This window comes from Carassius carassius, chromosome 21 (genome assembly GCF_963082965.1).
Source record: "Carassius carassius chromosome 21, fCarCar2.1, whole genome shotgun sequence".
In the NCBI taxonomy this organism is placed as follows: Eukaryota; Metazoa; Chordata; class Actinopteri; order Cypriniformes; family Cyprinidae; genus Carassius; species Carassius carassius.
Genome location: NC_081775.1, coordinates 3,265,011 through 3,272,970, shown reverse-complemented (window position 1 = coordinate 3,272,970; position 7,960 = coordinate 3,265,011).

The window sequence follows — 7,960 nt, the reverse complement described above, 5'->3', positions numbered from 1 at the left end:
TGAAATACTGTTGTGTTGTAGACTGTACCTCTGTTTGCTGTTATTTATCATTGATTAGTATTAATGTAATAAAGTTACAGCAGTAATAACGTATTGCAAAATCTGCATAAAGATGTGTTGCATTGGATTCATGAGGTTAGTCAGCTTTGTCTAAATGTCTAATCCATTTTCCAGGCTGACCCACTTTTCATCATCCAATAAATTCCTGATAGATCATATTAAGTATTGCCCTACATTGTTTTACCACATTATAATAACAGTTAATTCTAAAATGTGTTGTGAAAGCCATTTGAGTTTAATAATGCACAGAGGGGAGATTCAGAAGTCTGTTGTTGAAAGAATACTCTTAATAATGTATAATATTGTGAAATTAAGATTTCTATTTGAATCTCTTTTAAATGTAATTTATTTCTGTGATGCAAAGCTGAATTTTTACTTCAGTCTTCAGTGTTGCACGGTCCTTCAGAAATCACTCCAATATGCTGATTTGCTGCTCAAGTAACATTTATTGTTATTAGCACGAGACTTCTTTCAAAAACAATCTTAACCTTAATTATTCCAAACTTTTAACCCTTAGTGAATGACTGTTACAGAATAATTAAGCATAAAGTGGTGTGTGATAACAGTCTTTTTTAGGATTTAGTACTAGATATCCTAATGATTTTTGCCATAAAAGAAAAAGTGATAATTTTGACCCATACAGTGTATTTTTGGCTATTGCTACTCATGCTACTTATGACTGCTTTTGTGCTCCAGAGTCACATATAATGTTGCTTAATTGCACCTGTTGATAGTAATTAAGCAAAATAAAAAATAAAAAAATATTTTTTTACTATTTTAAATGATAGAAGAGAGTCTTAAGAGACCTGACGATGCCAAGCCCAATGCCAGAGTATCTGAATGTGCATTATATCTTTTAATTATGTAATGCAAATTATGATGTAACTGATGTAAACGTTGTCATAAGTCTTTAATGAACTAACTGGTCTACTGATCTCCTCTCAGTAGACAAATTATTGGGTGAACGCAATAAACTAGTGATGGAGCACATATGTCAAAGTCACCTTTATTTATATAGCGCTTTAAACAAAATGCATTGCGTCAAAGCAACTGAACAACATTCATTAGGAAAACAGTGTCAATAATGCAAAAATGATAATTAAAGGCAGTTCATCATTGGATTCAGTTATGTCATCTCTGTTCAGTTAAATAGTGTCTGTGCATTTATTTGCAATCAAGTCAACGATATCGCTGTAGATGAAGTGTCCCCAACTAAGCAAGCCAGAGGTGACAGCGGCAAGGAACCGAAACTCCATCTGTGACAGAATAGAAAAAAAACCTTGGGAGAAACCAGGCTCAGTTGGGGGGCCAGTTCTCCTCTGACCAGACGAAACCAGTAGTTCAATTCCAGGCTGCAGCAAAGTCAGATTGTGCAGAAGAATCATCCGTTTCCTGTGGTCTTTTCCTGGTGCTCCTCTGAGACAAGGTCTTTACAGGGGATCTGTATCTGGGGCTCTAGTTGTCCTGGTCTCCACTGTCTTTCAGGGATGTAGAGGTCCTTTCTAGGTGCTGATCCAGCATCTGGTCTGGATACGTACTGGATCCGGGTGACTGCAGTGACCCTCTGATCTGGACACAGACTGGACGGTGACCTCGGAACAAGAGAGCAACAGACAAATATTAGCGTAGATGCCATTCTTCTAATGATGTAGCAAGTACATAGGGTGTTATGGGAAGTGTTTCCGGTTCCGGTTTACCTAATTAATGCAGCCTAAAAATCCTTTAACGGATTTGGATAATAAAAGCATATAAGTATGTTATGTGTATGCCAGGTTAAAGAGATGGGTCTTTAATCTAGATTTAAACTGCAAGAGTGTGTCTGCCTCCCGAACAATGTTAGGTAGTTTATTCCAGAGTTTGGGCGCCAAATAGGAAAAGGATCTGCCGCCTGCAGTTGATTTTTATATTCTAGGTATTATCAAATTGCCTGAGTTTTGAGAACGTAGCGGACATAGAGGATTATAATGTAAAAGGAGCTCATTCAAATACTGAGGTGCTAAACCATTCAGAGCTTTATAAGTAATAAGCAATATTTTAAAATCTATGCGATGCTTGATAGGGAGCCAGTGCAGTGTTGACAGGACCGGGCTAATATGGCCATACTTCCTGGTTCTAGTAAGAACTCTTGCTGCTGCATTTTGGACTAGCTGTAGTTTGTTTACTAAGCGTGCAGAACAACCACCCAATAAAGCATTACAATAATCTAACCTTGAGGTCATAAATGCATGGATTATCATTTCTGCATTTGACATTGAGAGCATAGGCCGTAATTTAGATATATTTTTGAGATGGAAAAATGCAGTTTTACAAATGCTAGAAACGTGGCTTTCTAAGGAAAGATTGCAATCAAATAGCACACCTAGGTTCCTAACTGATGACGAAGAATTGACAGAGCAACCATCAAGTCTTAGACAGTGTTCTAGGTTATTACAAGCGAAGTTTTTAGGTCCTATAATTAACACCTCTGTTTTTTCAGAATTTAGCAGTAAGAAATTACTCGTCATCCAGTTTTTTATATCGACTATGCAATCCATTAGCTTTTCAAATTGGTGTGTTTCACCGGGCTGCGAAGAAATATAGAGCTGAGTATCATCAGCATAACAGTGAAAGCTAACACCATGTTTCCTGATGATATCTCCCAAGGGTAACATATAAAGCGTGAAGAGTAGCGGCCCTAGTACTGAGCCTTGAGGTACTCCATACTGCACTTGTGATCGATAGGATACATCTTCATTCACTGCTACGAACTGATGGCGGTCATATAAGTACGATTTAAACCATGCTAATGCACTTCCACTGATGCCAACAAAGTGTTCAAGTCTATGCAAAAGAATGTTGTGGTCAATTGTGTCAAACGCAGCACTAAGATCCAATAAAACTAATAGAGAGATACACCCACGATCAGATGATAAGAGCAGATCATTTGTAACTCTAAGGAGAGCAGTCTCAGTACTATGATACGGTCTAAATCCTGACTGGAAATCCTCACATATACCATTTTTCTCTAAGAAGGAATATAATTGTGTGGATACCACCTTTTCTAGTATCTTGGACAGAAAAGGGAGATTCGAGATTGGTCTATAATTAACTAGTTCTTTGGGGTCAAGTTGTGGTTTTTTGATGAGAGGCTTAATAACAGCCAGTTTGAAGGTTTTGGGGACATATCCTAATGACAATGAGGAATTAATAATAGTCAGAAGAGGATCTATGACTTCTGGAAGCACCTCTTTTAGGAGCTTAGATGGTATAGGGTCTAACATACATGTTGTTGGTTTAGATGATTTAACAAGTTTATACAATTCTTCCTCTCCTATGGTAGAGAATGAGTGGAACTGTTCCTCAGGGGGTCTATAGTGCACTGTCTGATGTGATACTGTAGCTGACAGCTGAATGGTTGCAATTTTATCTCTAATAGTATCGATTTTAGAAGTAAAGTAGTTCATAAAGTCATTACTGCTGTGGTGTTGGGAAATGTCAACACTTGTTGAGGCTTTATTTTTCGTTAATTTAGCCACTGTATTGAATAAATAGCTGGGGTTATGTTTGTTTTCTTCTAAAAGAGAAGAAAAGTAATCGGATCTAGCAGTTTTTAATGCTTTTCTGTAGGATATGTTACTTTCCCGCCAAGCAATACGAAATACCTCTAGTTTTGTTTTCCTCCAGCTGTGCTCCAGCTGCTCATTTTTTCGGGGTGGACTCATTTAAAATAATGTGATCATCAGGTTTTAGCCAGGTTTCTGTCAAACAGAGTACATCTATATTATGATCAGTGATCATATTATTTACAAAAAGTGTTTTCGTAGAAAGGGATCTGATATTCAATAAGCCAAGCTTTATCATTTGTTTATCCATATGCTTCTGTTTTTTATTTGTGGAACCTCAATTAAATTGTTAATCTTAACTTGGTTTGGACGTTTTTTGTTTTTTCTAGTTCGGGGAACAGACACAGTCTCTATAGTGTGATATCTAGGTGAAAAAGTCTCTATGTGCTGAGAATTAACTGACCTCTGTGACGGGAGGCAGCTAGCAGACGGTCGGTTTAGCCAGTCTTTCTGCTTCCTGACCTGGGCCCCAGTTAGTCAAGTATAAACACTAAGACTATTTGCCATATTTCTAGAGAGAAGAGTGGCGCCACCCCAGGAGGGATGAAGACCATCTCTTTTAAACAGGTCAGATCTGCCCCAAAAGCTCGTCCAATTGTCTATGAAACCTATGTTATTCTGTGGGCACCACTTAGACATCCAGCCATTGAGTGAAGACAATCTGCTATGCATCTCATCACCACGGTAAGCAGGGAGGGGACCAGAGCATATTACAGTGTCTGACATCGTGCTTGCAAGTTCACACACCTCTTTAATGTTATTTTTAGTGATCTCCGACTGGCGAAGTCGAACATCATTAGCGCCGGCATGAATAACAATCTTACTGTATTTACGTTTAGCATTAGCTGGAAGCTGCAGGAGTTCTGCAACAGCATGGCAAAGCTGCAGACTGATGGATACCAATATGCCTACTTAAAAGCCATTGTCCTCTTCAGTCCAGGTACACAACCATTCAGTTCCTCAGAGAAGGCCAGAATGTTGCATCTGACTGAGTGATTGAAAAAGGTTGTTGTATGACAGATGTAAACTCACAGCTGATTCATTAATGCACAAGATCATCCAGGATTGAGCCGCTGTAGCCAAATTGAAAAGTTCCAGGAAAAAGTGCAGAGAGAACTCCAGGACTATGTGCAGAAGACATATCCCGATGATACCTACAGGACAGTTAACACAAACATTTTTACACAACAGTTTTAAGGAAAAACATGTTTGCAGTGTCCTTCTGGTGGGAATTTAGAATGCAAACGTCAAGTGACTAAGCATCTATGGCCATAAAAACTTTCAGGTCCTGTCCCATCCAAGGAAGTACAGTTGAGATGAATGTGAATGTTAACTAAATAACTTGCTGCCTGGATTTCTTGACCTCCTTGGACACAAGTGACCTTAAAGTTTTGTTCACATAAAGCCAAATTCACCCACAAGAATTACACTTGTTTTTATGCTTTTTTTTCTATGGTTGCTGACAACATGCCTTATTTGCTGTTCACAGAACTAGTCATATTTCATTTAGGTGTTAATTGGCTGATTTGTCTTTTCATTAATTGTTCGTTGATGTTGCAGGTAGGCCCCAATCCTGTTGCGTTTACCAGAATTGCGGTGGATGAGTTCCAGTATAACTGAAGAGCTGTTTTTTACCGGCCTCATTGGAAATGTTCCGATCGACAGTATCATCCCATAAATACTTAATATGGAGACTGCAGACTACAACAGCCAAATCACAGGCCACTCTTTGTGATCGAGCTCTGACTGTCATCTCATTTTCGAGACTGAATTTATGCAAGTCCCATCATCCCTTCCCCTCACGGTGACTCAAATACATCACATTATATTGAACCAACCAACAAGCTCTACCTCAAGAGGAGCTGCAAAAGTGAAAGCCTTTCAGTATGTGACCATTACCCTAGAAATATTGTGTTGTAGTTTACAGTGATGCATTATGGGACTAGTTCCAAATACAGGACATTTGCCTTGAAAATAAAACGAAGGCCTTTCCTTTTTTAAACCTTAATTTAAAAACACTTGAGCACTTCATCATGATTCCAATGGTTTTTCTTTTTACACTTACAAGGATATCTACAACAATGGTCTTTTCCAGTGGAAGGTGCAATTCTTGGGTGAATGTAAACCTTAACATCAAGGCAGTTTGCTTCTTAATCGCTACTCATTGATTTTCTCATTGATAAAGCAATTATTGAGTAGAAAGCAAATTTTCCCAAAAAGATTATGTAGTGTCCCAAAGATTATGTAGTTTGTACTGTCACTTCTGCCGTCATGACAATCAACCTCTCCTCAATATCACGTTTTCCCTTCAAACTCATGGATTTATTTCATTGAGTCTAACTTTATAGTTCATAAAAATGTAGATAATCTGATTTGATTGGTTTCAAAAATCATCTCTTATTAAATTATATATAGGAAGCATTTCATCTGTATCTTTATCGCTTTTAACTGCTGCTGCAATGTTTGAAAGGTGTCATATTCAGATGTAATATATCCACAATCGTGATGGTTTAATGCACTTCGATTACTAATTTGCTTTTTATTTGCAGATTTGTGCAAAGATCGTCATAGTTTCTAAGGGAGTTTCTAATTTTGTTGCCTTTTTTTTCCTAATTGTAAGAAAAGTATTGACGCTCCCCCCCCCCCCCCCCCCAAACAAATGTTCACTTAGACTGTATTTATTTGGGTTTAAAATTAGTAGTTCAAATATACTTGAATTTACAGAATACAGTAATGGTTAGCCACACTGATTTGTATGTCCCAAAGAACTATGAAAAAAGACTATAATAAATAAACAAAACTATTATAAAGATAAACCAAAAAACACCAAAGCATTTGCATGCTCAATGCTCAAATTAATTTTCAACACAGGAACTTCAACTAATGTGACATCAGTTTTATATTTGGAAGAAATTATTTAGACCTATGGCCCTAATTTTATACCAATTTTATTTTTATTTTTTAAGTTTTAAACAAAAGGTTGTTAAAGCTAACATACCCCATATGCCCTATTAACTTTGCAAAAGTGTAATTAAAGTAATTGGACACAACTTAGTAAAAAGGAGAGAGAGGAAAAAGGAAACACAAAAATGAGGTACAACAATGCTACTTTGCTTCATAAAAGCAATCTGCAACTTTAAATTGATAGTTCACAATGGGAAATCTGTCATTAAATACTCACCCTCATGTTTTAAACCTATAACATCTTTGTTCATCTCTGGAACATAAAATTTATATATTTTAGATGAAATCTGAGAGCTTTCGTACCCTCCCATAGACAGCAACTACTCTACCAAGTTCAAGGCCCAGAAACTTAGTAAGGACATCATTAAAATAGTCCAAGTGACATCAGTGGTTCAATTGTAATTTTATAAGGCTGCAAAGAATACTTTTTGTGTGCAAAGAAAAATAATCTTTGTATTCAACAGTTTCTTCTGTTATGTGTTTATCAAAGTACTGCAGTGCTGATGCCAGAAAAGAGCATGTGACAAAATAATTAAGTCAGAATTCACAATACTCATAAAAGTACCCAGATGACCTACTACATCCATTGAGATTTTGAAGTGTAAATATGATGGACACTATGAGGCCACGAGAGAGGATTTATGATTGGCAGTGCGCCACGTAACTAGCTAACGTGACAATAGCAGCATGGCCAGTGAAGTACATCCACATTACTTCAGGCTACACACTTATACTATTTTTAATGTTTGTGAAGTAATTACTTGTTCAAGATAAGTACCTACTCAAGAGAGTATGCAATTTAGGATGAGGCTATAGATAAGTGACTACATTGTGTTTTTGCAGTTTGTTTAGAGTCTGCCTGTGGCAAATTCAGTTTAGCTTAAATGTCCAGAAACAGGACAGGACAGGACACCCCAAATTAAATAGCTTACACAAGAACCAGTTATTCAAGGTATTCAAGATTACTAAAAAATATCCAGGTAGGTGCACTGGAGCCATACATGACCAGTATTTATGTCTTAACAGTGGAGAAAGAAAACGCACATGTCTCAGTATATTGGATCCGTGCATTTGGTCTGATAACTTCTTTTAAACCCATGACATTGCAATAAAGTTTAACAATATCTAAAAACAATAATGTGTTAATTGTGATATATATATATATATATATATATATTTAAAGTTTTTATCTAGGCCTATCATTTGATTTTATTAGTTTACTGTTTGTTTGTCCTAATGTACCCCTGTGGCTGTATTTGTAATTAATTTTGACTCATTTGAGTTTACACTCTCTAATATAGACATTTCATGTGTTTTGCTTTTGTATTTATATT